Raw genomic sequence first — 6,796 nt, 5'->3', positions numbered from 1 at the left:
CCAATAAATCATGTTTGTGACGTCTGGTCTGATTACACCCAGCAGCACAAGCTCTAAATCAGGGTCATATATTGCAGATTTGTATTTGAACAAATAATCGTGCATGGGCATCCTGTCTTCTAAGCTTTGTGAAAGCATAAGGTTTTGAAAGCATTGTGCATATTTACAACTTTCTAGCATTTCACACGTAATGCGCCATATACTGTAAAAGGATCAATTGTTCACCGGGTTTTAATTTGGCTTATTTCGCTGAATGAAAAATGCGCTAAATTAAAACCCAGTGAATATGTACAATTTAGCATAGAATACATTATCTAAATGACAAAACCGTGAATTTAAAACCCACTTAATATACCTGAAATGGTAAATCAGCGAAATTTAAACCAAGTGAAAATTAGTCATTTTACAGTATGCGTATCGATGTCGCCATGCCAACGTTTCGTTTCGTCCTAGTTGTGATATTTATCTGTAAATGTCAGACCATTGGTCTGAGGTTCATTGCAGACTCTATTTGAAAGGCTGCGGTTGAGGTTTCATGTTGATCCGTCGAAAATGGCAGTTACTTATCACACAACAAAAACTTATTAGTTACGACAATATTTTCTTAACATTTTATGGAAACAATTTGTAGTGTGCATAAACCTTAAAGAAACATAATAGACAAAACAGTAAATTTTAATATTACTTGTTCGTGCTGTTTTGCAGCACTGCGAAGGAAAATGAAAGATTACAACAATTAGCACATATGGCTGGAAGTTACATTTGCTCCGTTGTGTAGACAGGTTTCAACATTTCATCAGATAATACAATTTATATCCAATCATCTAGAACAAACTTTTCTAGAGAACACACGCGCACAAAGATTTTGTGTTCTCGTATTTGGGGGGGGGGGGGTCACAGTAATATAAACAAGGATACATTTTGCCGAGATATTCAAATCAGTCGCTATTATGATTTACAGAGGCGGTGGAACGAAATACCCCATGGAGGGGCGAGATCTGCTCATCACCCCTCGCTTACTAGGAGGACCCAGGGGCATACTCTTCCTTGAATTTTGAAATCTAGACCCTCTACAACCTAAGCTATTTCCTTCATTTTGAGGGGCAAATTGTGCTGACACAAAAGGTTTCAGCTTGATTTTCGATTGGCGGCATATTTTACGTGCCCCTGCAGTGGTTCTCGTTTTTAGAATATTAGAAATAAGTATCGGTCTTATTTCTGATCAAGATAGGTATGAATATCGGTAGTATTTTCCCAATTTGGTGTATTTATGGTTCCGTATATGAGCGAATATCTCCACCTCAGATTCCGGCCTCATATCCCTAGGTAACTGTTTTATTCGAAATAAACAGTGAGGACAGAAATGGTACTTTGGTATAAATATGGGTATAGATTTTGCCACTATCCAGTTATAAAATTGGCCACACTTTTGAGCACTCAGGGGCACTTCCCTACCCAGCTATGTATCAACTGCCCCCCCCCCCGCGTGCATGCCCGTGAATGTGGTTATGCAATAGAAAGTAATGTCTACACGTAGGTAGGGTTATTAAAATCGAGAAAACAAAATACGGGTATATTTTTTCCGACATATAAGATAAACGGAAAAGAGGTTACTAATCAATCTTCAAGTTTTACATTTTTGTAATTTCTTCTGTGAATCTCTCCGGCGAACCTACCAGCGAATCTCCGGTAAGGTATACTTAGTAGTACGTGACGTTCAGAATTCCCCCGCCCCTGAATAATCGCGAAGAACAGACTGGCGTGTTAACTGCATAAATATGTATAATTTCCTTCCTGAATACAGAACTTAGTTGATCTAATCGTTAAGGCGTATGATACATTTTGATGTGAGTTAATTTGTAATGAATAGTTCAGCCAAACACTGAATTATATCATGATGGTGGTATGATGAATTATATTTTTTTCAAAATGATATTTCTGGATTTCATAGAAGTATATTTTCATTTTTTGGCCGGCTAATGTTGGATGTGCAAACCTCATTCGGGAACATGTATATTCGGTGTTTAGAATAAAGATGGGCAAAATGCTAACAGGGCAATCGTTTTTATTGATGTGTTGAAATTACGCCAATAGGGTATGCTTTTGATGTTTTTGTTAATTGAATGTTTTTGTTGTTGTTGTTGTTTTTAAAAAAATTGTGTACGTATTTGAAATTTATTTAAAAAGCTGAAGAACCCTTGTATCATCAGAGGGACTGTGCATCATCATAAGAATAGCGGATTTTGCAAGGAATAATGTTTACTTGCTCTCTTGACTGAACACTTAAAACCCAGAGTAAAGAATAAACTTTATAAAATAGTCGGATGGTTGAGGTGATCTACTAGTATCACATGGATATGTGTAGTATAGTCAGATGGTTGAGGTGATCTACTAGTATCACATGGATATGTGTAGTTGTAGTCGGATGGTTGAGGTGATCTACTAGTATCACATGGATATGTGTAGTATAGTCAGATGGTTGAGGTGATCTACTAGTATCACATGGATATGTGTAGTTGTAGTCGGATGGTTGAGGTGATCTACTAGTATCACATGGATATGTGTAGTTGTAGTCAGATGGTTGAGATCATATACTAGTATCACATGGATATGTGTAGTTGTAGTTGGATGGTTGAGGTGATATACTAGTATCACATGTATATGTGTAGTATAGTCAGATGGTTGAGGTGATCTACTAGTATCACATGGATATGCGTAGTTGTAGTTGGATGGTTGAGGTGATATACTAGTATCACATGGATATGTGTAGTATAGTCAGGTTATATACTAGTATCACATGGATATGTGTAGTTGTAGTCGGATGGTTGAGATCATATACTAGTATCACATGTATATGTGTAGTTGTAGTTGGGTGGTTGAGGTGATCTACTAGTATCACATGGATATGTGTAGTATAGTCAGATGGTTGAGGTGATATACTAGTATCACATGGATATGTGTAGTTGTAGTCAGATGGTTGAGGTTATATACTAGTATCACATGGATATGTGTAGTTGTAGTTGGGTGGTTGAGGTGATCTACTAGTATCACATGGATATGTGTAATTGTAGTTGGATGGTTGGGTGATATACTAGTATCACATGGATATGTGTAGTATAGTCAGATGGTTGAGGTTATATACTAGTATCACATGGATATGTGTAGTTGTAGTTGGGTGGTTGAGGTGATCTACTAGTATCACATGGATATGTGTAGTTGTAGTTGGATGGTTGGGTGATATACTAGTATCACATGGATATGTGTAGTTGTAGTTGGATGATTGAGATCATATACTAGTATCACATGGATATGTGTAGTTGTAGTTGGATGATTGAGATCATATACTAGTATCACATGGATATGTGTAGTATAGTCAGATGGTTGAGGTTATATACTAGTATCACATGGATATGTGTAGTTGTAGTCAGATGGTTGAGGTGATATACTAGTATCACATGGATATGTGTAGTTGTAGTCAGATGGTTGAGATCATATACTAGTATCACATGGATATATGTAGTTGTAGTCGGAAGGTTGACACGATATACTAGTATCACATGGATATGTGTAGTCGTAGTCAGATGGTTGAGGTGATATACTAGTATCACATTGATATGTGTAGTTGTAGTCGAATGGTTAAGGTGATATACTGGTATCACATGGATATGTATAGTGTAGTCGGATGGTTGGGTCATATACTAGTATCACGTGGATATGTGTAGTTGTAGTCGGATGGTTGAGTGATATACTGGTATCACATGAATATGTGTAGTTGTAGTCGGATGGTTGAGGTGAAATACTAGTATCACGTGGATATGTGTAGTTGTAGTCGGATGGTTGAGTGATATACTGGTATCACATGAATATGTGTAGTTGTAGTCGGATGGTTGAGGTGAAATACTAGTATCACGTGGATATGTGTAGTTGTAGTCGGATGGTTGAGGTGATATACTAGTATCACATGGATATGTGTAGTTGTAGTCGGATGGTTGGGTCATATACTAGTATCACATGGATATGTATAGTGTAGTCGGATGGTTGGGTCATATACTAGTATCACATGGATATGTGTATTATATGTACATGTCGGATATTTTGTCTTTTACGCCTTGATGAGTCTGTCACAGGGTTCACAAAGAATCACGTGTAACTGCCCCTTAAAAGAAAAATAACATTGCATACTCCGAGGTTAGTATTAAAGCCAATCGGCGATTTTGCAGGGGCTTATTGCCAGTAGCCCATATTCTCGAAACCGTGGTGAAATGAAACATTAAGCTCAGTGGTTAGTTTACGCATCTTTTAAATGTGTTTTGATTCACAGTGCATTCGGCAATCAACTGCAAGTCAGTTATGTGAATATGAATTGCATTCACTGGCAGCCGTACTAATGAACATGTTGAAATCGCATTTAACGGTAGAAATATGATAATTCTTAAAACATCTACATTTCTATGAAAGGCCTCAGTACTCTATATTGTTTTAATTTGTATGTAGCTGTTGTTGTATTTTCTGATTTAGTAGTAAGTGCAATGTATATTTCATTAAATGAGTGAAACAAAGACGTGGAATTCATCACCTAAACTGAGTATAATAATTTGTCAAAATAGCAATAGAAAATAATATTTCTTTGGCATTACCCAATCTCATTTAATATACTTATTAGACAACAGAAAGACAGACAATATGCAGGGTTACATCCTTAAATGACGATTCACCGTGAATGGAAGGGGTTCACTGCCAAGTTGAAGCTCCTTGTGTTGGAGAGGTATAGGTACATTCTGCGCTACGGAGTTCTCATTTCAAACTGTTTAAGCCCTCTTTTCAGTGTAATGTAGAACTATGTCTTATTATGACAACACATCTTCATCAAAATGTCGAAATTTGAATATCCATTTTAGTACAATTTACCCAAAATGGAGCCTGAGTTTTAAGACCTTTTCTAATATAAATAAGAAGTGGAGTTTAGAACACCTATTAAAACATACCATCTTACATATTTCGACATTGATTTTGCAAATAAAACATTCGCTTGAATGGTATCATCACACTGCTGTCATTTGAAATAAAATTTGCACTCTGAGAGAATTTATAAAGCGTTATTAGTGTACTGGAAAATGCCATTCTCTGTAATAGCACGGACTGTGACAAAACCTGAAACCGTGAGTTCTATATAAGTTTGTTGAACGTAAATAATTCCATTACAGCATAAAAACATGAAACTTAGTGCTGATGGTCAATTCAAATAATGGGTCAAATATTTTTTTAGTCTATGAAGACGAATCATGTATATTTTATGTAATAGATTGAGAGTTTCCTGTCACCCAGATTATTTGGAAATCTGTTTTTCAAAGCTAAATTTAGATAGCACCGCAGTTCTATTCAACCCACACATTTATAATTATAAGCAAACGCTGTTTTATTTTAGAATTATCTTGCGAGCATCATTGTTTGTTGTCATCAGAGTACTTCGCTAGGACCTACAGGACTCTATAGTAAACGTGTCGCTCTCCATGACCAACTTCTACAAAGTACCGAAAAATCTAATTGTTGAAAACATCACTACCGGTAAGTTGAAGATTATGAACTGGAACTCGAAGGCCTCAAAACACATTCTGTGCCCAGGAATATAACGGCACACGGCGTTTGAATCAGTCACAGTACCGACCGTTACATCGCGAGTCATCGAATAGTAGCACCGCAAACCAAGGGTCATTCAATAACCAAACACTCCCTTGCTCCCTTGCTCTGTCCGACTGTGTGCGACCCGAGTCCACGTCGCGAGCTCAGTTTCTATTTACGAAATACCAAATATATTGATACTAATGGGCCCGGCAACGTTAAATTATAATGTGCCACAACGCCATTGAACAATCAATACGTCACTTCCTGAGTCCTATTCGTGAGGTCGTATCTGTGAGGTTCTATTCGTGAGGTATATAGCGTGCGCATACATCAATTGGGGGTATTCGACAAGGCTGTTCAATGTCCACTGCCCTCTACGTTATAGCCATTGAACCACTACTCTAGAAAATCAGAAATGATAAAAACATTGAAGGGTTAGTCATACCACATAGCAATAAACAGCATTGTAAGTTTACTGCTTATGCTGATGATGTTGAATTTTTCATAACCCGTAAACAGGACTTTAGTTCACTTGCTCACTGGTTACAAGTGTATGAGCGAGCATCAAAAATAAATCTGCAAAAATCTGAAGGGCTATAGGCTGGTAGCTGGCGCAACAACACTGACACTCCTCTCAACATCAAATGGAACAGTGTGGGATTGAAAGTGTTGGGTGTTTATCTTGGGAACAGCCAAACATATACCGACCAGAACTGGGATGAACTTGTGTCAAAAGTGAATAATAAAATTAATTTCTGGAATCACTTCGTTCATAGCATGTCCTACAGAGGGCGCACACTTGTTATTAATAACCTGATTTCTTCACAGCTATTGTATCGTATTAACAGCCTAGCACCACCCATGGACGTAGTTCTGAAGGTGCAGAGATTGTTGCTTGAATTCTTTTGGCAAGGCCGACATTGGATTTCTACCGAAACACTGTACCTCCCCTTGGAAAAAAGTGGGCAAAACGTTACGCACCTCCCAACGCGCATCAGCGCTATGCGTCTCGGTTACATTCAAAGATACCTGTACAGCAACCATAACCATCCTTGTTTTAAATTCACTGACTACTTTTTTAACCAAGTAAGTAATGAGCACTTTGCCAGTCAACTTCTATCAATATTAATGCATCTCTACGTCATCTGCCATCATTTTATTGTGAACTCCTTCA

The sequence above is a fragment of the Saccoglossus kowalevskii genome, chromosome 10, assembly GCF_978046115.1.
Source record: "Saccoglossus kowalevskii chromosome 10, keSacKowa6.1, whole genome shotgun sequence".
Lineage (NCBI taxonomy): Eukaryota > Metazoa > Hemichordata > Enteropneusta > Harrimaniidae > Saccoglossus > Saccoglossus kowalevskii.
The sequence above is the reverse complement of the archived record's forward strand: the minus strand, read 5'-3'. Positions refer to the sequence as shown.